This window comes from Dipodomys merriami, unplaced genomic scaffold, assembly GCF_024711535.1.
Source record: "Dipodomys merriami isolate MVZ:Mamm:240054 unplaced genomic scaffold, mDipMer1.0.p SCAF_4, whole genome shotgun sequence".
Lineage (NCBI taxonomy): Eukaryota > Metazoa > Chordata > Mammalia > Rodentia > Heteromyidae > Dipodomys > Dipodomys merriami.
In genome coordinates this window covers 71,578,071-71,604,284 of record NW_027205603.1, presented here as the reverse complement: position 1 = coordinate 71,604,284, position 26,214 = coordinate 71,578,071, and the positions used below count along the sequence as shown (strand labels likewise).

The 26,214-nt window shown below is 37.4% G+C and overlaps 1 pseudogene; it reads right to left on the bottom strand.

The window, feature by feature from the left end:
- Positions 1-2,174: 2,174 nt before the first annotated feature.
- The window catches only part of LOC138805949 (nonsense-mediated mRNA decay factor SMG5 pseudogene), a 103,578-nt pseudogene continuing 79,538 nt past the window's right edge, over positions 2,175-26,214 (bottom strand).

Below are 26,214 nucleotides of genomic sequence, written 5' to 3'. Positions count from 1 at the left end.
TATGGCTAACAGTTACAGTCATATAACTTTAAATAAAAGAATTACTTCAATTATTACCTTCGTTACTAAGGCACTAATGAAATGAGCCTTATACAATCATTTGAGAAAAACAAAAAGGCCTTAGTACCAACTGTATCAGGAAAAAGACAATCTCCCTTGAAACTAACCAGCTTCTATATCCTACAGATTTCACACTTGTCAGGTATAAGCTAAGTCATTGAATGAAGTACATGTATGTGTTCTTTTAGTTTTTGTACTTGTATACATTTATGTCGTTTTTATTAGAAGAATGGAACCAGTTTTTCAAACTTAGCTGAGCTTCACTTGTCAAAAGAAAGACTACCAAGAGAAAGAAATTGTTCAGGTACAAATAATGACTAGATGTGTTGAAATTCAGCAGCAAAGAAAAATTCAGCAGAGAGAGGGAGGGAGCAGATAGAAATATGATGCTTAAGGTCCTAAGAGAAAATGATGCAGTGAAAATATATTATTTAGCCACAGTATAGTTTCTGGTTGTCTAAAAAACACACATAACATTTAGAGTGAGGTTGAAATTTACACTCTACAGCTCATATATACAAAAGAAATACCTAGCTCTAGTTATTGTCTGAACAGAACTTAACCTTCAAGCTTATTCCAATCCAAATAAAATTTCTGTCTTAAAGATATCTCAGTGAGTAAATATCACTCAAGGATTCAAAACCTCCCATCAGGGTTGTTTCTTTCCCTTCCCTGGAGCTCTGGATAAAAGGTGAAAATTTGAACATTACCATGACAACAAGCTGCAGGAAAAGGGAGGATGGTTCTGTGGTCCACAAGCTGATTACTGCATTTCTTCTTCCTGCTTATCTTATACTCTGGGTTAGCCAGATCTATAGAAATATATCTGAGAGATATATCTACAATGGAATATGAAACAAATCATTTCGTAGCTGCACGCTTTTGCGCTGATTTTATCTGACTCATCTCTACACAATGGAGTTCTTTCCAATGTTCTGGGTAAAAAGAAAGCCAGAAAGATGTTGGTTCCCTTCCCAAAGGCATCTAAGTAATAAATAGCCTTGCCTGATAGCAAACTCCCTGGCTTTGAACAGATAACACCACTGTCTTTTCCAGAAAAATCACATCCTAATGCACAAGTTTCTGAGAGATATTTGCTCAGCCAATTCTTCATAAAAATACTTTATATTTAGGTAATGGACTACTTAAATATTTATCCATGGTCTCTATCATTCCTCATATATAATGGTGAGGAGAAATCTTACCAGAGAAATTTTATAGGCCTAAGCCAAAACATGATATTTCCAGAAGACAAATGCAATAATAAATCATCTGAAGTATTCATTGTAAGACTATGCCCAACGGTTTAAATGGCAGGTGCAAACTTCAATATCCTCATTATCTACGTAGATAACACAAGGCATTTTATAATAATATACTTACTTTCTCTTTGACTCTCTAGCTTTTTCATAAACTCAGCTGAGATTCTTTTGAATGGCAACCAAACATCAGCAAGCCATGTAACAGATATCAGTGACATTTGACATAAGTTTCTAAAGCGTTACCTCAAAGCAGTCTCTAGAGTTGTTTTCTTAACTCCAAATGAAGTATATCAGCTGATAGTCAACTGACACCTACAAAGGAAAGCAAGAAAATATCACAGAACCCAATGCAATGGGGAACTTTTCCAGGGAATAGGATTCCTGCGCATTAAAAAAAAATTAACCTTAGCAAAATTTTAGTGGGCTTGTTTCTGCTAACTTACAAGAGTATCCAGCTCATCAGCACTCTTAAATGCTAGGATAACAGGTATGAATCACCTCATCCAGCTTATTGGTTGAGATAGAGTCTCACAAACTATTTTTTATACTGGATGCCTCCAAACATGATTTTCTCAGTTTGTGCCTTCGAAGTAGCCATAATTAGAAGGCTTTGCTGTCGTGCCTTCCAAAGTTGAGATTTTTGAGCAGATATAGTAATAAATAAATAAATGAATGAATTTTTCAGTATTACATACTTATTTGCAACTCACCAAAACCAGAATGGTGTCTGTCCACCCCTGGGACTATTGCTGTCATGCCTAGTTAGATATGACAATAAAACCTTTCATCACAATCATGAATTTTAGCTTTATGTTTATTGAGTTTTAAATATAACAAGGGGATGGCCCCCATCATAATGAAACAGCATAAGTAAAAGTTTCATGTCACAAAACAGAGCTAGGAAAATGTCAGACAGTCCACAGAGCTAGATTTGCATGTAGAAAAGCTTTCTGAACATGTTGCTTTACTGTTAGAACACTAAGCACTGAAGCAATCCTACAATTTTTCAGAGATGGTACATGGTGTCAAGCCAAGATGGAAAGGAGGAGGAGGCAAGTCCTCTGAGCTGCTACTCTACAACTCTACCAACAGGTAGACATGAATAGTCTACAATGTCTATAGCCTCAGGTGCTTACTAGAGAGAGAAACATTGAGTTTGATCCATTAGTGCTGAAGGAGGAGGAACAGGAGAGAGATGACTGTGTTAGCTGATTGCTTTCCACTCTCTGTGGAAGCGTAGAACGTTCTTGATTTCCACACCAGCCTCTGTCGCGATCCCCAGCACCAACTGCAGAGGATATGAGAAATTCCTAGGGTTTTCCAAACTGGTGCCAGTGATGATAGTTACCATGCTGCTGGGATCCGGCGTCCCTGGCCTGGAAGCCTCCAAAAGACCTTTACAAAAGTCAAGAATATTATAAAGGTCCCAAGCATCAGAGTCTGGCCTGGTCATTCTGGGCCTCATCAGCCTCTTAGACACAAAGGATTGGCAAAGAATATACTGGTTCCCTCTCTTCAATTCATCCTCTAGGAAGGTGATGGCTGTCAAGGCCCTGTGGTCTTCTCTCCTCAGGATGTATAGTGTGTCAACCACAATCTTGGGCAAGATGAGGAAGAACTTACCACTGTTGGTGAGTTGCTGGATGATGGGAAGATGCTCACACAAAGCCCTGGGATCAGGGAACAGGTAAGGGGTCAAAGCTGAGCGAGTCTGGGGACCCCGGAGGGTCTTTTCTAACAGTGCTACTTCACGCTGAAGCCATAGCTGAACAATATCTTTGGAAAATCTGATCCTTTCATCTCTAGGAAGCTGATGAGATGGGTTTTCTGGCCTTTCAGGTGTACTGCTCACAAAGACACCCACCTTAGAGTTGAACGTCAGGAACTGTCCTGGGAGTCTAGTCACAAAATGGCCAAAACTTCTGAGGAAACAGATGCGCACGGCAGTTTCATCCTGGTAGCTGAGTGGAGGTGAGTCTTGCTTGAAGGCCACCATTTCCTGAAAAGCCTGTGGTGGAGAGTGCTGGAACAGAGCAAGGTCCTCAGGGAGCTGCAGGAAAACGGCAGGATGGGGATCTTTGCAGCTCTGCAGCAGTTCGTGGAGATGTGGGGAGAGACCCAGGCCTGGTTGCTGAAGGTCTCCCTCAGAGGGTAACAGGTTCAGCAGTACACACAGGTGATCCCACAAGCTAAGGGAACTCCGCCAGTGGGAGGAGAGGAAACTGTGGTTGGTGTGGAGCCAGCTCAGCATCACCTTGATGGTGGGGAGTAACCCTTCTGCGGAGAGGATCTTCAGCTTCTTTTGAATGGTCTGCAGATGGTTGTGAGACCTGCCAATGCAGATACTCTGCTCCAAGAAGGAACTATTGTCAGCATCTGCTTCAGGAAAGCGGTCCCTAGCGGCCCGGGTGCGCAGCTCAGACGCAGGTGTCAGAACACTGTGACTGAAGACAGGAACCAAGTGTGAGCCATATTTTCCTTGAAGCTTTTGGCTCAGCGGAGCCGGCAGATTAGAAGAAATGGTGGTTTTCAGGAGTTCTAGAAGACTGTTAGGAGATTTAGATGCGCCCCATATATTCCTGGAGTGGATGGCTTTCGAATTGGATGTGGCCTCACTTTCCCACCCTACTTCTGGACCTAGGGACCCATCAGGCTCTTCATCACTCGTATCTGAGTAAGAAGTGTCGCTGCTCGTTTCTGAATGGAACTGGGAAATCAAGTTCTCCTCTTCCTCTGTGTCATCTGAGTCACAGCAGGAATAAACACCAGCGTCTGAAATACAATCCACACCAGAGCCACTGGAAGAGCTGTGGCTCTTCTGGGATTTGCTGTGGTGGGGGGGCCTGGGAGCTGGAAAGATTTTTTGTCTTTCTCCAGTCTCTGTCTTACAGCTGCCTTCGCTGCGGGCAGCCACTTCGGGAGGCAGCTTCACTTTCTGCAGCTCGGCCTGGATTCGCACGTTCACATGTTGAATTAGGTGCGAGAAAAGGGTCAAGGTGAAGATGACCGCAGGTTTTTGCTGCTTGGAGCCTGTCTTCCTCAGGCTGTGCACGTTCATGAGGCAAAGAACCACCATGTGGAAGATGAGGAGGTCTGGGAGAAACAGATAGCCTCTCGGGGGTTTGGTATCTGTGGACGCCTGGCCCAGATCCGAAGGACATGGCCGGTAAGAAAGACAGAGACGGAAATCTTCCAGAACCAACTGGCACAGGGCTATCAACCTGGCCGCTTTGAACTTCCTCTGGGGCTGCAGGAGACTCTGCAGGTAGAGAAAGCTAACGAGTAGCCGCTTGTTATCCCAACACTTTCTCTGGCTACGAGAGAGTTTCTTCCCCTGGTACCTTTTCAGCGAGCTGTACTTTTTTCCTGCACGATCATAGAGTCGTTTGAGGTTCCAGGCTGCCCCTTTGAAAGGCACTTCTGAGTGGAGGCAGCGCTGGTAAAAGTAGGTAGCCGCCACATCATAGTATTTGGTCCCCATGAGAGCTCCCAACTGATTGAAGGGCATTCCCAGGTGCGGGGCCACTGACAGGGCTCTGTAATAACATCGCTCAGCCAAGTGCTTGGTACCCAAGTCCAGGAACTCGTTCTGATAGCGGAACAAGTCTCCCAGGTAGAGCAGGCAGCGGTGGCAAGCCAGGCGAGCCCAGGCAGCCTCTTCCTTGGAGGTGGGCCCCACTCTCTTAGAGCCAATCGAGTGCACCACACTGTGCGGCCAGTCTATGTAGCTCTGTAACCTCAGCTCATAATGGCCCTGAAGGAACAGGAAGAGATGCTCATAGAACTGGAGGCCCCCCTTCAGGTGAGCCCGCAAGGGACCTTCCCAGTATGGGGAAGTTTCCCTATGCTTTCTGTTGGTCTCCATGAACAGCATGACAACATCAGAGTACATTTTCCTCCACAGCAGCTCCTCCGCCTTCCTCCCATAAGCCACTGGGTACAAAAACATGAGTTTAATACAGGCTTGGTGAACCATATCCCTGAGAGCCAGGATGTGGGGCTTGAACACCTCCCTGTGGGCATTTCCATGTCGTAGGAATAGGTCGAGGCGCTGAGCGGCCAAGCAAACGTCCTGGTAGAGGACTTTGGCCTTCAGAGCTTCTGTCTGGCTTCTCTCCATAGGGATGAACTCTTTCCCAGCGATATCTATGTGCCGCTTCTGAGGAAAGATGAAAACTACCTATTAGTACTCAACCATAAAGATGGAGAATTATTTTAAAATACCAGAACAACACACTGGGGATGTATACAACGCTTTAGGTAGAGCAGGTAAATCCTTCTTATCCTTCAGAACTCAGCTTAAATACGATTTCTTCTAGAAAACCCACACTAATTCTGAAAGATCGACTAGATACTTCTCCTTCACACTGCCTGGTGTCTTTTGAGACTCAAAACGACTGTTTTGGAGTTTTCTTGATTATTTTTCTCCTATCAGTATAACTACTATAACCACTTATCAGTCTTTCTCCCAAATCAGACTATAAAGTTCGCTGAAGACGGTGTGAGGCAGCTCCCTATTACTTCCAATAATTAACAATATCTGGCTCAAATGAAGACCCAGTAAAATTATTACAAATGTCAATTGGATAATCATAAATGTAAAATCCCTCTTTTTTACTGTTTAAGACACTTGTCAAAAGTTAAATTGTATCAGGTTTCCACTAACTGTGACATAAAAGGGAAAAAAAGATTCTTATGCCAATTTAACTTTAATCAAGACCTTGAGTCGTTTGGAGAATTAAATTTAGAACATGGCTGTGCAAGCATGTTACAGTAATACCTTAATGCAAAATTACACAATTTATTAACTCTGAGTGGAATTTGCCTTTAAACTTTCAAGACAGAAGGAAAAGGAAAATGTTTTGTAAGTATGGCATATAAAATTTCAAACATACTGTGAAGGAAAATGTACTAAGACCAAAGAAAATACATGTACATTTTCAAACCTCATGGTATACCATACTGGTTGGTATACCATGTATAAATATATTTATACCAAGTATAAATTCACACACAAAAAAAAACACAAAGAGCAAATATAAAGTAAAAAATGTCTTCTTTTTCTTTATAATAAGAAAGAAATTAAAGGGATTGGGATGTATAACTCCATAATAAAGCAAATAGAGAGCATGTTTTAGGCCCTGAACCCAATTACTTTTTTTTCTTTTTTTAATATATATTTTTTTATTTATTGTGAAAATACCATACAGAAGGGTTACAATTACATGGGCAGGGTAATGAGTGCATTTCTTATCAAGCATTGTTGCCTCCTTCTTTGTTTCCCCTTCCCATCCCTTCCAAACTCCCCTCCCACTCCCCTGACCCCCACACAAAGTTGTAAAGGTCATTTTTGACATAACATCTTGTACATCTCATTGGTGCAATGGGTCCACCTGTATCCCTATTTAAACAATTTGTTTTTTCCCTTCCCCTCCACAAATTATACCAACATCAAATACAGTGAAAACAGAGGTTATACCATGGGGGAGGGACATACAAGCAACAAAGAGATATCTTATAAATATGTTAGACACAATAGCAAGAAAGAAAAATCATTTGAGTCCTTAACTTGGGGTTCATTTCACTTAACATCAACTTATCTGACCATATCTGCTTGTCTCCGACATATACTAGTAATTGCAAATAAGGGAAACCATGGGACCTCTGTTTCTTTGGGCCTGGCTTATTTCACTTAATATAATTTTTTCCAAGTCTTTCCATTTCCTAACAAATGGAGCTATGTCATTCTTTCTGATGGAGGCATAGAATTACATTGTGTATATATACCACATTTCCTTGATCCATTCATCTACTGAGGGGCATCATTGGTTCCATATCTTAGCTATGGTAAATAATGCTGCAATAAACATAGTTGTGTTGGTAGCTTTAGTATGGTCGTGTTTGTGATCATTTGGGTAAATGCCCAAAAGGGGATTGCTGGGTCATAGGGGAGCTCTATGTGGAGTCTTTTGAGGAACCTCCATACTACTTTCCAAAGTGGTTGAACAAGTGTACACTCCCACCAACAATGAAGTAAGGTTCCCTTCTGTCCACATCCCCTCCAGCATCTGTTGTTATTAGCGTTCTTGATTATAGCCATTCTAACTGGGGTGAGATGGTATCTCAATGTAATTTTGATTTGCATTTCTTTTATGGCTATGGAGGTTGAGCATTTCTGCAGGTGTCTATTGGCCATCCTTCTTTCCCCTTCAGAGAAGTTTTTCTTTAAGTCTTTAGCCCACTTATTTATTGGGCAGTTGTTTCTTTGAAGATTTGTTGTTGGGGGATTTAATTTTTTGAGTTCCAGGTATATTTTAGATATGAAACCCTTGTCCATTGTATGGCTAGTGAAGATCTTCTCCCAATCCATGGGCTTTCTATTGATCTTGCTAGCTATGTCCTTTGCCATGCAGAAGCTCTAAAATTTCATGCAATCCCATGTGTCCAACCTTTCTTTGGTTTGTTATATTCCTGAACCCAATTTCTAACCAAAAAAGAAGAAGAAGAAAAGAAATCATGATATGCCTCCATCAGAAAGAATGACATTGCCCCATTTGTTAAGAAATGGAAAGACTTGGGAAAAATTATATTAAGTGAAGTAAGCCAGGCCCAAAGAAACATTAAATCCCTTAATGATATATAAAACAATACCAGTTCTCACTAGAGTAAATGTATGCCAACATAGCTTCTTACAATGAAAATAAGGAAGTGAAAGCCCTACCTATAGTCTGTCTAATTTAGGTCATTTGATCATGGAAACAAAAAAAATTAGAATTACTTATTTTATAATTATACACATTGAAGGAAAACATAATAGATAGCAGAGTTCTTTTCCACCATAAAATTATTTACACCCATTTATTTAGCTAGAAACACTAGCTTGAGATGTACTGGTATATTCCATTTGTAATAATTTGTACAGCAAACAATGGTGTATGTCTGGAGAATGTTAAAGAAAATAGTTATGTACATCTTTTCTGTCCTTTTGAGTCTCAGTCACTAAGAGTTCCAAGTACTTTGGGAGGGGAGGGAGGATGGGAAGGGATGGGAAGGGTAAACAAAGGAGGAGGCTACAATGCTTGATAAGAAATGTACTCACTATCTTGCCCATGTAATTGTAACCCCTCTGTACAGTATTTTCACAACAAAAAATAAATAAATAAAAAATTGGGTACATTTCCTATCAAGCATTGTTGCCTCAAGCGTTGAAATGTACTCATTACCTTGCTCAATAAAAAAAAGAGAGAGAGAAAGAAATGTACTCACTATCCTGCACATGTAATTGTAACCCCTCTACATGGTATTTTCACAATAGAATGTTAAAAAAGAAAAGAAATCATGGAAAGAAGAAAGAAATAAAGAAGGAGAGGGGATAAGAATTGGAAAAGACAGGTGGGAAGAAGAAGCAAAAAGGAAAGAAAGAGGAAGGAAGGAAATAAAGAAGGAAGGAAGGAGGAAAGAAAGGAAGGAGGGAGGGAAGGAAGGAGGGAAAACTTGAAATAATAATAAATCATATCAAATCATAGAATAGATTTTAAATTACAAAAATCTGATGCTCAAACCCCTGGTAAAATTCAGCTGGCTTCATTACAAGCCTAATTTGTTTGTTGGTTTTCTTTTCATTTAAAAAGTCATTCATGTTCATGTTCTTTCACCTAGAACTCTACTAATACACTATATCAATATATTAAAAAGTAGAGATACTTTATCTTCTTAACAGAAAAGACAACTGGCAATATATATATATGTATATATATATATATATATATATATTCTTCTATGATGAAAATATTCCGCAAGTCAGCTACCCTAATAAAGGACATCTACATAAGCTGTATCATCATAATTAATAATAAAGGACTGGATGAGTCTCCTCTAAGAGCAAAAACAAGGCAAAGATTCTTGCTTTTGCCAGTCCTATTCAACATTTTACTGGAAGTCCTAGTCAGGGCAGTGTAGCTAGAAATAATTAAAATACAATACAATAATATCCAATGGAATTTACAATATAAATCCATTGTATGCCTATCTACCGACAATAAATAATCCAAAAAGAAAAGTAAGACCAAATGCGCCAAAATAATAAAATACTATTAAAGTCCAAATTACACTCTAGAAACTGTTAAACATAAGCAATACAAATTAAAGGAAATTGAAATACTAATATTTCTCCTATACTTCCTGTAGTAGTTTCAAAGTTTCGGATTTTACATTGAAGAAAATGCAATGTATATCCTATGAAATCAAGAAGAGTGAGGGAAAGGGTAGATAAAGAAGAGAAACTACTGAATAACTAAAATAAAAATGGTGAAATAATTCAGTGGAGAAAGAGCAGATATTTTAACTAATGAGTAACTGGATAGTTACTCAGAGTAACTGGATATCCGCATCCTGAAGAATGAAGCTGGAATCCTTTTCTTAAACCATGCACAATTCAATGAATTCAAAATGAATCATAGCCTCAATAGAAGAGCTCAAACTCTAAAATTCTATGGAGAAAACCCAGCAGATAATATTTGTGACATTGGTTTATGCAAAATTAGGCATTACATCAAATTATAAGAGACCCAAGTAAGTTTTTGTAAGTGATCATTTTGGGAATTAAAATTGCTTTCTCATGCTTTTTTTTTCCTGAATTGAAAGATTCAAATTATGTGGTTTCATTTCTAGTAGTAGTATGCTATTGTCAGGTGTTGTGATATGCAGTATGATTGTAAAATGTTTTTGCATATACCTGGGATACCTGGGTGATGTCTTAAAGGTCTGGAGTATTCAGGGAAGAAGGCGTTCTGCACAATTTGGAAATATCATTTACTGGCACTCCAAAGATTATTCAAAGCTGTGAAGTAAAACAAAATATTAAAGAATCAAATGTTATGGAAAGGTTTGGAAAAAATTATATTAAGTGAAGTAAGCCAGGCCCAAAGAAGCATAGGTCCCATGGTTTCCCTTATTTGCAATATCTAGTATAGGTATGAGTCAAGCGGAAAAGGTCAGATAATGTGATGTTAGGAAAATGAACCCTTAAATATGTATTTTAATGTTTTCGTTTCTTTCATGCATGTGTTTCTAACGCATTTATAAGATTATTTCTTTGTTGCTTTGTATGTCCCTCCCCCACAGTGTAACCCCCGCTTTCACTATATTTGATGTCAGTATAACATGTGGAGGAGATGGGGACAAACAAGTCGTTTAAGGATTCAGGTGGACCTGTTGCAACAATGAGAAGTACAAAATGTCATGTCAAAACCAACTTTACAATGTCGGTGTGGGGGGGGGGAGGGGGGTATAATTGGGTGGGGGGAGGGGGGAGGCTGGGAAGGGAGGTGAAGGGTAAACAAAGGAGGAGGCTGCAATGCTTGGTAAGAAATGTATGCATTATCCTGCCCATGTAATTGTAACCCCTCTGTACAGTATGTTCTCAATAAAATAAAATATAAATAAATAAATAAATAAATAAATAAATAAAATAAAAAAATTTTAAAAAAAGAATCAAATGTTTTTAATTGTTTCTAACTCAATAACATAATTTAGAAATTATTTATCAACCTCAGAAATATGTCAAAACACCATATAGAAGATTCTCCTCTTACAAATATTAAATATCCTATGATAGGGACAAAACCAATATTAATACTTTTTGTCCACATATGACATTAATTGATATCTTTCATATCATTCAAAAACATGTTGTAGTTAAAGGCAAAAATATAAAAATTTAAAACTATTATAGAAAAGAAAATTTTCAATACTTAGTAGTAAAGGAAAAATTCCTGGGTGGGGGTGTGGGGGGGGAGGATGGGAAGGGATGGGAAGGGGAAACAAAGGAGGAGGCTACAATGCTTGATAAGAAATGTACTCATTATCTTGCCCATGTAATTGTAACCCCTCTGTACAGTATTTTCACAATAAAAATAAATAAAAATTAAATTTTTTTTTTAAATTGTATTTTATTTTATTTGAGAACATACTGTACAGAGGGGCTACAATTACATGGGCAGGATAATGCATACATTTCTTACCAAGCATTGCAGCCTCCTCCTTTGTTTACCCTTCACTTCCCTTCCCCGCCTCCCCCCTCCCCCCACCCAATTTTACCTCCCTCCCCCCACCCAATTATACCCCCCTCCCCCCCCACACCGAAATTGTAAAGCTGGTTTTGACATGACATTTTGTACTTCTCATTGTAAAAGTAAGAAAAAAAGAAAAAATTCCTAACAGTACTCAATAGTCTAAATGCACTGGCTCAAACAGAAAGGATTGATATTTTCAACTGCATTAAAATCAGTAACTTAAGTTCAAAAACATTGAATGCAGTAAAAATTCTATTAGCAAAGAATATTAGCAATATTCTTAATAATTTACCAATATTAAGAATAATTTTTGTTTCCTTTACCATATATATTTTTATTGTAAAAATACTGTACAGAGGGGTTACAATTACATGAGTAGGGTAAGGAGTACATCAAGAATAATTTATGTCTGTGATTTTAAAAAAAGATTAATCAGGCAAATCATTAAAAAGGACAATCAAATGGTCAATAAATATGTATAAGTGTTCAGTTGCAGTAATGAGAGAGACTTTCAATAAAAATCAAAATGAAGTACAAAATATGTCTTTCAACTGGAAAATCTGTTCAAATAGCTAACAAAACCAAGTGTTTTCCATTATATAGAATAATAAGAATGTTTATATTTTTGATACAATTATTATTAAAATAGTTGGGCTTCACTTACTTCTGTTAAACGCTCACCTTACAATGTAGCACTTCTACTTTGGAAATTACAAGCTGTAAATTTGTGTGCCACTCAGCATATGGAAAATATCAGCATTGTCTGAAATTGATCAAAACAAAAAGCATAACTTCAACCAATTTCATATCCACAATGAGTTGAATAAATTATGAAATATCCACACAGTATTACAAACAAGTAAAGCATTCTACACACATCCATGAAGATGTACCATACAACACTAATGTTGAGTAAAAGCAGCAAGACATGCAAACATATGAAATATGGTCTGTGTATGCTAAGGCTTAAAATGGGCAAAACTGGGAAAGCTATTTCCTGTGGACGGACACTACATAACAAAGCTAGGAGAAAAAGAAAGGAAAAGAGTAATTAGTACAAAATCCAAAACAATATGTGACTATCTCTCTGTCATCTTTCTATCTATCTATAAAACAATGCTGTATTCCACTATATTCTGCTCCAGGAATGTTATTTTAAAAGAACAGACACACACACACACACACACACACACACACACACACACACACACACACACACACACACACACACCACACACACAATATATATATATATATATATATATATATATATATATATATATATAAAGCAAATAGCAAATTTTAGTGTAGGAAGACAAACTACTTTGCTTATATTTGTAAGGCATTCTAACTACCTTGACCCTTCTAGCTAACTTGAATAAAACTCAGCTTTGTTTTCTATTTAAAAGAAAATTTTATTGAATCTAATAAAAATGTTCAAAGATTTAAAGACTGTCTTTATACTGTAGGAACTAGAAAATAAGAAATAAAAATAAAAGGGATTAGTGTAAAGTAGCCTCTCAACCTTTTAAAGTACACAAGTAATTCGTCACTTCTGTCGTTGGAAATATATGATGTGTAACATATCTTAAAATGATTATATTCTTTACAAATTTTATAAACACATGACTGGCTATTCTTTAACTATAATATATTGAAATATTATTTTTTCTATTTTATGTTATTGTTTTAATTTTTTATTTTTTGTCAGTCATGGGACTTGAACTCAGGGCCTGGGTGCTGTCTCTGAGTTTTTTCATTCAAGGCTAGCACTCGACCACTTTGATCCTCAGTGTCACTTCTGGTAGTTAATTGGAGATAAGTCGCATAGAATTCCATTGTGTATTTATACCACATTTTCTTGATCCATTCATCTACTGAGGGGCATCTGGGTTGGTTCCATATCTTAGCTATGGTAAATAATGCTGCAATAAACATAGTTGTGCTGGTAGCTTTAGTGTGGTCTTGTTTGTGATCATTTGGGTAAATGCCCAAAAGGGGGATTGCTGAGTCATAGGAGAGCTCTAGGAGGAGTCTTTTGAGGAACCTCCATACTACTTTCCAAAGTGGTTTACACTCCCATTTGCAATAACTAGTATATTTCTGAGACAAGCAGAAATGGTCAGATAAGTTGATGTTAGGCAAAATGAACCCCAAAATAAGGACTCAAGTGGTTTTTCTTTCTTGCTATTGTTTCTAACATATTTATAAGATGATTTTTTGTTGCTTTGTATGTCCCTCCACCGTGGTATAACCTGTTTTCACTGCATTTATTAGTAATAATAAAACAAAAATAAAATAATAAAGAGTCGCGTAGACTTTCCTGTCTGAGCCACAGATCTTAGCCTCCTGAGAAGCTAGGATCACAGTCATTCCATTTTATTTTTCTCTCAATTTTTAACCCAAAAGTTCAAGCTATAATTAACTAGACATTGGATTCACAGTATAAATGGTCATCTTTTCATCATTTTGGAAAGCATATAGCTTTATTACAGAGTCCTCAAAAATAATCATTTAAAATACGAACTCTCATAATGAAGGTACCATGCACATCTAGACATATCAAGGAGAAGCCTGCATACCAATGCACTCTAGAGAGGGTCTTCAAGATACTTTTAAGGCCACACCTCTCAAGTCAAGATTGCAGGAACATAAAGCAGGTGGTACTGTGTCTGTAAACCTCTCTGTTCTGATCGGGGACTTTTATTCTAAAATCACGGATAAAGAGAAAAGTACTCAGGAGAGTGTTTGAAGTGATTATGGGTAGACAGATTGGAGGTGGGTTGGAGGAATAAGCCAAAACAAAATAAAACCCTAGATAATAAATGTATTTACCTTAAATATGAGAGAAATCTGAATACCAAACAATGAAGTAGGTATCTTCAAATAGTTGAAGGTCTATACAAAAGAGAAATATAACTTTATTCTGGCCAGTTTTTTTTAAGCCAGTAAGTCAAGATATGAATTCAAGAAAAAAAATCAGAATACTTGGGGTTTATTTGCTCATTCTGAGACAGGATTCCATTCCAGGCTGGCTACAACATTGTGATCCCCTTGCATCCAGAGTCCTGGGATTATAGGCCTGAACTACCAAACCAATCCAGAACTTTCACTTCAGTTCCCCAAGAATGAATGGGCTCTCTGATGAGATGGCGGTCTTCTAGACATAGAAGGAGTCCAATCAAAATTAATAGACTATTGGTACATGATGGTTAAATTTTGCTTACTGTAGGAGACTGATTAAAATGACTCTGAAGTCTTTTGAAATGATTATTTTATACTTCATACTGATTGATTATAGGCACTAACCCTTAAACAATTGTGGGACCTGATGAAGAGTTTTGTCTGATTCAAGCCAGAAGTTAGGGCCACCTCTGACAGGCTCCTAGTCTGAGGCTGTATACAGCCTGGGGGAAAGCCTAGCACCCCACTCTCCTTCAGCTAACATTCTTTTTTTCTTAAGTAAAACATTCTCAGGTTACCTCCCACAATGATTCATTAACCTATTTTCACATGCTGCTTACCAAATTGCTATGAGTTTATACAAAACCTAAAAGTCACATCAATTCAACATTCATCTTGGCCAAATAAGTTACAAAAGAAAAAGAAAGGATTCTGTTGGTTCATGCGATCACTTTAGTTGCCTTGGATAATATAAAGATCTAAACCAAACCAGGATAGAGTGCATCTGGAACACAGTACATGCCTTTAAAATAAAAGCTGCCACTGTTTTAAATAGTCTGGATGAACAAAAGAAATCGTGATTGAAATCCCAAGGAGAAGCAACACCAGCAAGAACCAAGGTGTTGATGGAGGAGTGTGTATTGTCGTTGTCTGAGGTAAATACCTCAGTCAAAGACAACTGCAAGGACAGGCTTCTTTTCTCTTATAATGAGCATGAAATCTGAACTTTTCCGCCAGTGACAAGGTTAGAGCAGCACACCACCCACACAGAAAATGAATCAGACACAAAGAACCAGATTCTCCCGGAACTTAGAGCACTTCTAGAAGCTGCCTTCATTCTATCAGAATACTGGGAAAGAGTATGGAAAGGATCTAATTCTCCTGTCACAGCTATGAAAACTAACCCACTGCAAAGCAGAGGAAGCTGAACTAGTGGACTAGATTAAAGTTTTTTAAATGCTAAATATCAAGTTTAAAATACAACTTAAAAAATCCTCAAAGAAACAAAGGAGAATATTAGAAACTTTCATCAAAGGCAGAGACATAAAGAACCAATGTGTGGAGATACTGGGTGTGAAAACATATGCTAAATGAAATCAAACAAAACTTAAAGAGGAACTGAAGAACAGAAAAAAATAGTGCTATCAAGAAAGTACTGGAAAAATACCTAGACCCAAATGAATGAGATCTCTATGACATAGTTCATCTAAGTAAAAAACACAAGTAACAATGCTTGATAAGAAATGGAGGTTCCTCAAAAGATTTCACATAGAGCTTCCCTATGACCCAGCAATCCCACTTTTGGGCATTTACCCAAATGATCACAAACAAGACCATACTAAAGCTACCAGCACAACTATGGTAATTGCAGCATTATTTACCATAGCTAAGACATGGAACCAACCTAGATACCACTCACTAGATAAATAGATAAAGAAAATGTGGTATATATACACAATGGAATTCTATGCCTCCATCAGAAAGAATGACATTGCCCCATTGGTTAGGAAATGGAAAGACTTGGAAAAAATGATATTAAGTGAAGTAAGCCAAGCCCAAAGAAACATAAGCCCCATGGTTTCCCTTATTTTCAATAACTAGTATATGTCTGAGATAAGCAGAAAAGGTCAGATAAGTTGAAGTTAGGCAAAATGATCCCCAAGATAAGTATTCAAATTTTTTTCTTTTATGTGATTGTTTCTAACATATTTATATGATTTCTTTGTTGCTTTGTATGTCCCTCCCCCATGATATAACCCCTGCTTTCACTGTATTTGATGTTGGTATAATTTGTGGAGGGGAAGGGAAAACAAATCGTTTAAATAGGGATACAAGTGGACCCATTGCAACAACGAGATGTACAAGTCATTATGTTGAAAAATGAACTTTACAACTTTGGCAGTGGGGGGCGAGACGGGGGGGGGGATACAGGGAGGGGCAGAGGGGGGGAAATGGGAAAAGGTAGGAAGGGGAAATAAAGGAGGAGGCAACAATGCTTGATAAGAAATGTACTCATTATCTTGCCCATGTAATTGTAACTCCTCTGTACACTATTTTCACAATTAAAAAATCATTATCATTTAAAAAAAAAGAAAATACTCCCAAGGGGAAAAATCCTTAAGAAGGTACTTATTACTTATTAAGAAGTGAAGATAGCCAAACATGGTGGTACATACTTGTAATCCATGAGACTCTTATTTCCAATTAACCACTCAAAAACCAGAAGTGGAGCTATTACTCAAAGTGGTAGAGTGCTAGCCTTGAGCAAATGAACTCAGGGACAGCACCCAGGCCCTGAGTTCAAGCCCCACACCAACAAAAAATAATAATAATAAATGTACTCTTTACCTGACATATAACTGTAACTCCTCTGGACATCATATTTATAATAACAATAAAAAATAAATAAAATAAAAAAGAAATGTACTCATATAATTGTAGCCCCTCTGTACAGTATTTTCACAATAAAAAAGAGCTAATAAGGACATTAAAAAAAACCACAAGTGAACCAGGCAATGCTATGAATCCTTCCAGAATGTAAATATGTGTACCTCTCAGTGAACTGATTAAGAAGTTGCAGTGATGAATGAGGGTATGAAATTGAAGTTGGGTTGAAATGAGAAAACTTCATGGAGAACACACATGTACTCTGCTAGGTTAAGTGTAACAAACTCAATTCTCTGCCTCAGACCATCAGGAATAAGATTACTTTTTCCTAATTCTAGTTTTTAAAACTACAAAGAAGAAAATATACAAAATAACTATGTCATATTTGGGTATGTTTTGCCATAATTTTAGAATGTACTGTAATTTTATAATAATATTGAAGAAAAAGAAGGTTTTCCTCTTAGAAATAATAGCGTATGTGTTGAGCTAATCTGACACTAATCCATTTATACATTTCCAATATTGTGTTGATTTTTTTTAGTTATGAGTCACATGCAAAGCAGCACATTCAACACTGAAATGCCATTTTAAGACATTAACCCCCAAGATAACAATACAGGCCCGTCAGTCAGTAAATGTCATCAGGAAAAAAAGAATGCTTATCATCACTTAAATTATCTGAGCTTCTAGAATTTTGTGTGTTTTATTCTTCAAAGAAAAAAGCTCTACTGTAGTGTTTAGTCAGGTTAATGATGAGCAACCTTTATATTAGAAACACCAAATGTCTTGGTATTTCTCTCTAGACATACATGATAATTAGAAATGCCCTAATTTGTCATCTTAATGCACATGCAGTTTTTAAATAGTGTATTTAAACTTTGAGTTGTCATAACATGATAGTTTTAATTGAGATGAAATCACATCAGATAAAGGTCATCATTTGGATGGTATTTAGATCAATGTACAGCTATCATAACTTCATTCCCAAATATCTTCATCAGTCCCAAAGAGACACACTTTCCATTAAGCATTCACTCCTGGTCCACGTCTCCCTCCCTTTGGCCACGACTAAGCTACATACATATTTACCTATTCTGGATATTTCATATAAATGGAATAACACAATATATGTTTATACTACATTTTGTATCTCTTTTAAAAGGAAACCATGGTGTTTGGAATTGTCAAAAGTCTCTGATTTCCCCAAAGAAACATAAGCTCCAAAATTTCCCTCATTTATAATAATTAGTATATGTCTAGCATAGTCCTAGCAGAGGATCACAATAGCTCAATAGTTATGTACATATAACCATATAAAATGATACTAATCAAAATGAACTCCGAGATATAGAAACAAGAGAGTTTTTGTTGTTGTTTTTACTGTACTGTGTGGTTATTCCTCTTTTTTCTCATTTTTTTTCCATTGGTTTATCCTCAGTTGTCACTGTTTTTATTTTGGTTCCCTGTATCTTGTATATATGGTTATCTGATTGGGGGAGGGGAAGGGGAACAACAAAATGGTGAGACAAAGGACAAAGCATGAGCCAATGTAACAGTGATACTCACCAGACACTATGTTAGAAATGAAGTTTACAAATTGGAGGGGAGAGCAGACAGGGAAGGGAGAGAAAGTGGAAGAAAAATGTGGGAGAGCGTAACAATGTTCAACAAGGAATGTACTCATTGCCTTACTTGTGTAAAGATAACCCCTCTGTACATCACCTTTACAGTAAAATAAAATTAAATGTAAACAATAAAATGAAAGGTTTTTAACTAAAAACAATTCTCTGCTTTAACAAGCCCTCTGGATGATTATAATACATACTCAAATTTAAGAAGTATTGATCTGAAAATCAAACTGAAATAGCTGTTTGAACATGACCTCTGAAGAGCCACACTTCCGGTTTTCCTAAGATCAGAGGTTACACATTCAAGGGTTCTCTATGAAACCCTCCTTGACTTTCCTGCATCTAAGTGCTGGAGAAACCTGGGCTCCAGCTTCAGGTCTCTTCTGTCTGTCCTCACTCTATCTAGATTCACACTTACACTAATGACTAATTCATCTCTTCAACCCCTACCTCACTAAAGACACTCCATGCCTATTTGCTTTTCAATTGTCTTTCGTTGGCTTCTCCATTTCAGAAAGTTGACATTGTTTTGCCAGCTTCCTTTGCCCAGAAGCCTTGTAACTCCTCTCTATTCCTCTCACATCCACTCATTTATGCATTGGTTGCAGCTGCCTTCAGGGACTGTCCGCCATCCCTGCTGTTCCTTCGTCCAGGCTACCTTCACTTCCCTTGCCTTACTATTGCACCAAACAAATCTCCTGCTCGTATTTCTGCCCCCACCAAAAACATTCAGTTCTCCACACAACAATGTAAATAGCTAAATAATTTCACTTTGCAGCACATTTTTTTAAAAATCAAATCTTTATGCTACATGACCTTGCTCTCTAAAATCCAAAATAACCATTCTCCTAGCCATTATGATTTCTTTGTTGTTGTTGTTGTTTTTAACATTACAGGAGTAACTTACAAGCCTGAGTTTATATCATTCTATCTGTTGATTATAGTTTTTTAAGGGCTCCTAGAAAGGTCCCTCAATACTTTCTTCATCCACAATTTTTTTGTAAAATGTGCATATATACTTGCATATCTAAATTCATTGCTGTACTATTCAAGTTATGGATACAGCCCAGAAGTCCATCAGTGGACAAACAGATCAAGAAAATATACTATATTTTAATGGAATTTTGTTCATCCATTAGGAAGAATGTTATTGCTATTTGCTGGGAAGTGAATGTACCTGGAAAAAGTTATGTTAAGTGAAGTAAAGATGCATATTTTCTTCCATATGTGGAAATAAGATCTGAATTATAAATATATAAATACATGTAAACATACAGGATCATATGCATGTATTCACAAACATATTAACTAAAGTGATATATGCAGGCAAGGATTCCAGTGGTGATATTCCTTTGAACAATAACCTACACTTCAACAAAATGAACACCAGAAAATTGGAACATTGTTAAGGGGTGGAGTGAGGCCAAGGGGAGAAAGGACAGGCAAATAGAGGAAGGATATGTGGATGCAGTCAGAATATTCAAAGCACATATGTGAAGATGGAACTAGGTGAATTGAAGGGATGGGTAGGTTTAGGGAGATGGGGAGAATGATGGAAGGGGTACTCACAAACTAGATGTCAGATGAAACGGAGTTCTAACTCAGCTTTGTACAAACCACATAAGGACAATAAGAAAGAAACAAAAATTTAAAAAATTAAAAAGTTCACCCTTACCATCCAACTCACTACTTTCTGTTTGACGGTATGTATTAGTTATCTATTGCTGCATAGCAAACTATTCCAAAACTCAGTGACTTAAAATGGAGCATTTATTATCTCACATTTTCCATGGGTCAGGATTCCAGGCTGGCTGAGATACAACCTCTGCTGCAATGAAGGCTTCACTGGGGAAGAAACCATTGCTAAACTCCCTCAGTGGTTATGTGTGACATTCATTTCCTGGACAGTTATTGACTTGAGGACCTCAGCTCTTGGTCCCATGAATCACTGCCATATGACTAGTTCACTAAAACCAGAAAGTTAATGATCTTCTAGCAAGCTAAAAGCTATACTGTTCTGTAACCTACTCACAAAACTGACATTCTATCACCTTTCTGAATTCTATTGGTTAAAAGTAAGTCACTGAATCCATCTGATAATCAAAAGAGAGACATTGAGAGAAGGGATGACATTGTCCAAAAAGAAATATATTCATTCACCTGACCTTTATAACCATAACCCCTCAGTATATCACCTTTATAATAACAAGAAAAAATACAAATTTTTAAATTTTTAAGAAGAGAGACATCACATAGGACATGAATACCAGAAAATACAAATTCTTGAATCAATTTATGTGCTACCTGACATACTGTCCCAAGCCAGCTTTTCCTCCCATTTTAAAGCAAGTATTTTTTCCCATTTTAAGACAAGGATACTGAGACAGGTAAGGTCAACAACTCCTGTTTGCTAATAGGTATTCCACTGCTTGGTCCTGAGCTAGAGCCTGAGCTTAGTCTAGGCCGCTAGCTAGACCCTGTAGCTGTGATGACAGACATGCACCACCACATCTAACAACTTCTACTGAGACTCCATCTCACAAAGATTGCTCGGGATTCTGGAACTGAGGTCCTCCTAATCTCAGTCTCTCATATATCTGGTGTGATAAATGCATGGTGTTATGCCTAGTTATAGGTTGACAAAGGGGGAATCCTGTGAACTTTTTGCTTGGGGTTGGCACTGAACCACAATCCCCCTGATCTCAACCTCTTAAGTATCTAGAATTACCAGAACAATCCATCTTCACCAGTCCCAGTAGCTCTTTAATTAGTCAGTCCTATCATTTATTATTTTTATTTTTATCATCATCATCATAATTATTATTTCTAAATAATCTGATTCCTATCATTTAAACAGAAGTATACCTAAGTATTCCAAAACCACACAGTATCCTAACATTTCATATTGTTTAAATGCAGGACTGCATTTAAAAACCATAATTACTCACTTTTTATGTAATAGTCACTCAGTTCAAATGGTCATTGTTCAAATGATAAAATGACACCCCAGTGATCTGAGGAACATCTGCTTTGTCCTGGATATTAACACCCCCTGGCCTCATTACTCTCATCTCAATAAGATCATTGAACTAGAAGTCCTACAGCTCTATTTCTTGATAACACAGGGTGATGCTGAAGACAAAAATGGATAATGAATTGCAATGATTCTCATCCCTATGCTCACTTTGAATCCATCAGGCCTTGTCTGCTCCTTCTAAGGGGGTGGAGAGTGTATTTAGACACAGATCCACCTCAAGAGTTTCTGAAATTATGTACTAAATCAACAGAATTTCAAACAGATAGATTCTATGACCTTATGTCCAACAGAGCTGTTTTTTTTTCCTTGTATCATCTGACATGTGAACTAAACAGTGAGCTGATGTGACTTTTTTTTATTGTTTCCAATATTCTCTTTCATCCTGTTTCCTGGGGAAACTCCCATATGCCTTTCCACCAACAAAAGCAGAAGGACTATTCCCACTCATGCCAGCCTTCATTTTCACTTGAAATACTTCTGTTCCAAAATGAATATAAGTCAAATAAGAAAAAATGCATTATAAAATAAATGAAGACCATTACTAAGTAAGTATCCATTATTTCCTCTAGACCATTTATGTCAGGAATCAATGCAAAATGCCATTTGTAATTCAAGTAAACTCCAATTTTAAAAAATTAACTCAGCCTTTCTGGAAGTATATGTTTCCAATTTTCCAAACTGATTTAGGACTGTCTTGAATGTACTCAACTATGATGTTATCTTATTTCAAAAACAATCCAAAGAAAATTTTGTTCAAGTCCAAATTATTTTGATACCAATAAAATAATCAAAGTTATATTTACATGAGAACATATGATATATGAAGTACATATCATATGATATGACTCATGATATATATGATAAATATATGATTCATGATTCAGTTCTAATCTGTATTATGTAACATAGTTCAATCAGTTAGATGCTCATATGCTTAAGTAATTACCCAACTCACAATCCAACAAAGAGAAAACACTATGAAACTCATGCTATGCATAAATCCCAGCAGAAGTACAAGGTCAACAAGTTCAATGTCTTTGTATAAAGTAAATACTCAAAAAACACTGGTAGCTGAAGAAACTTGAGAATAACCATAACAGAAATTAGAATCTAAGAGTTGCACTTGTTCTGTGATTTTTTTTTCCATGAATGTTTTAAAATACCTACAAAATACCAGGACCTTCACAATGATGAGAAACCATGAATCTAAAAGAATGGCCTTGTACTCAGGTAAACAAGCCATATGCTATGCTATGAGGAATGCATGGGAGTTTAGAATGGAGTATCTCACCCTGAACTCAGACAGCACTTGAACCAGGTATCAGAATTTACCATTAGAATAAGCAAAATAGTAGAGAGATGAGTCCAGACAGCTGGAATCTCAATAGCAGGGTGACAATAAAAGATGTATCAAAAACATCACATAAGAAATAAATAATAGAGGGCTGGGAAGGTGGCTCAGTGGTTGAGCGCTTGCCTTGCATGCCTGAGGCCCTGGGTTCGATTTCCCAACACCACATAAGCCGGAAGTGGCGCTGTGGCTCAAGAGATAGAGCGCTAGCCTTGAGCTGAAGAGCTGAAGGACAGCACCCAAGCCCAGAGTTCAGGTCCCACGACCAGACCCCCCCCCCAAAAAAGAAAAGAAATAATAGAAACACTCAGGTCTAGACCTTTAAAATTTACATTTTATAAAAATATTTGGAGAGTTGTAGGATTTTTTAGCATAATGCAGGATGCATGAAGATCTCTATTATTGGCAACTCTGATTTTAAAAACATGAAAATTAATGTTTTAAACATCATTCATTTGCTAGATTGCCATAATAATAAAGTATGCTAGGCTAGGGTTGCTGTCTTCTGTGGCCTCCTTTGTCTTCTTGGCTCCTTCCTAGCCATCTTCTCTGTGCTATATCTTCACATCACTATCCTTCAACTTGTCCATGTCCTGTTTTCTTCTTATGCACAGGACACCAATCCTACTGGATTAGGGTCCATTTTAGTGGACTCAATTTAACCTAATGGATTTAACTCAACATCTTTTTAAAAAACTGTCAAGTCCCCTTATACTCAGAGGTACTAGAGTTAGGACTTTAACCTATGAATTGGAGGGAGAGGAGAGACAATTCAGCACATAACACACACACACACACACACACACACACACACACACACACACACACACACACAGTGAGCTGAAGAACAGAATAGCAAAAAGAGAACACCTGGATCATTGTAAGACAAGAGTGGAAAATAAGAGCTAAGGTATAGCCATGGGTATAATAATAAATATTCTGAACATGGAAAAGCCCATGCAAGAATCTATAGTGAGTTAAACAGCAAGCCAAGAACATGTATTCTTATTTCTCTGTGTTCTTCACTGTGTTCTTCCCTGAAGACTTTTATCTCCAGTTAACTGCCAAAAAGCCAGAGGTGGAGTAATGGCTCAAGTGGTAGAACATTATCCTTAAGCAAACAAAATAAAAGAAAGAGAAAAAGAAGGAAGGAAAGAAAGAAAGAAAGAAACAAAGAAAGAGAGGAAGGAAGGAAGGAACGAACGAACGAACGAAGGAACAAAGAAAGAAAGAAAGAAAGAAAGAAAGAAAGAAAGAAAGAAAGAGAAAGAAAGAAAGAAAGAAAGAAAGAAAGAAAGAAAGAAAGAAAGAAAGAAAGAAAGAAAGAAAGAAAGAAAGAAAGAGAGGAAGAAAGAGAGGAAGGAAGGAAGAAAGAGAGGAAGAAAGAGAGGAAGGAAGGAAGAAAGAAAGAGGGAGGGAGGGAGGGAGGAAAGAAGGAAGGAAGGAAGGAAGGAAGGAGGGAGGGAGGAAGGGTGGGAGGGAAGGAAGGAAGGAAGGAAGGAAGGAAGGAAGGAAAAAGAAGGAAGGAAGGAAGGAAAGAAGGAAGGAAGGAAGGAAGGAAGGAGAAGGGGGAGGGAGGGAGGGAGGGAGGGAGGGAGGGAAGGAAGGAAAGAAAGAAGGAAATCAAGTAAGCAAGCAAAGAGAAAACACTTATGGACAGCATCCAGGCCCTGAGTTCAAGTCTCAGGACCAACACAAAAAAACGAAAGAAAGAAAGAAAAATGAAATAGGGAGGGGGAGAGAGAGAAAGAGAAGGGGGATAAAAGGGAAGGTATGTTTGAACAGTCTCAAATAATCTAGCATTAATTCTAGATCATTCCACTTCCTGCAGAAACTGTGGATTTTGCCTCTATTTCTAACACACTAGATTCTCTTTCCATTTCTATAGTCTAAATGACAGGTGATTGTCCAGTCATTTCCTCTTTATGTATAGTCACTTGTGAGAAATTCTTCCACTGTCTGCAAATTTTAAACTAAGAAACTATAATTAGGAGTTCCTAAATTTGAAAAAAAATAAATAAAAATAAAATCTGACTATAGTGTCAAAAGCATAAAATTGAATTGCTTTATTTAAAAAGAAAATCTAACTTGACGATGTTTTATTTGTGCAGAGTGACTGACAGGTAGTCAAGATTTGTCTTGATAGCATGTGCAAAAGCACAGGTATGGTATTTATCCAAGGGGAAACACTATGTTATCTTCAGAACGCTGAATATCTTCAGAAGATATATAGAAAATATAGAAGATGTATAGAAAACCTAAAAGGGTTTTCTAACAAAAAAGACTCCAGATCCCCTCCCCAAGCCTACAAAATTAGAATGTCTGTGGATAAAACACTGGAATTGTCATGTTTTATCAGCTCCATACATAATTCGTCTTTCCAGACTTTTAGGCTAGAAAAATTTTAAGGTTTTAACTGAATAGAAGGCTAATATAACTCCATGGATTTTGGGGGGAGTGGGGGTTGGTCATGGGGCCTGAACTCTGGGCCTGGGCGCTGTCCCTCAGCTCTTCAGCTCAAGGCGAGCGCTCTACCACTTGAGCCACAGCGCCACTTCCAGCTGAGGAATCAAACGCAGGGCCTCAGGCACTCAAGGCAAGCACTCTACCACTGAGCCACCTTCCCAGCCCAGATTTTTTTTTCCATACCACGACATGGAAGCCCGCAGTCTATAAAGCATCTATCACTAAATTTCTTTTTTGTTATTGTTTGGATTGCTTTCGCATTGCTTTGTTTTGAAACAGGGTTGCTGAGCATATTTCCATTATAGTTAGAAATCCTCTACACTACTGGGGAGTTTCGCAGTTCGCACATCCAACTACATGATCCTTCTGGAGAAATGAAATTGGGAATAGACAACTTCTAAAAGTTGCTTTTTACTCCAATGGTTATGTACCCTCGCTTTAATTAGCTTGCAAAATTTTACCTTTAAAACCCTGAGTGAGAGAAGTCAGTCGAGACTAAAAACTTATCCGAGAAATTGAATCTTCTAGTAAAATACTAACAATTACAGGAGGGATCACCATCTGAAAACAGTAGTCTGTTGTTTTCAAAACGAAACCATAGTCAGATGTAGCACTTGAGTTAACATGCAAAAAACTTAAAATTAATTTGTTGTTTATTAACCTAATATTTAGCCCAACAGCAAATGGAAAGGTAAAAAAGAAGAATTATTTTAATTCATAAAAGTGATATTGCCCCAGAGCCTGTAATGGAGATAATACATTGAAT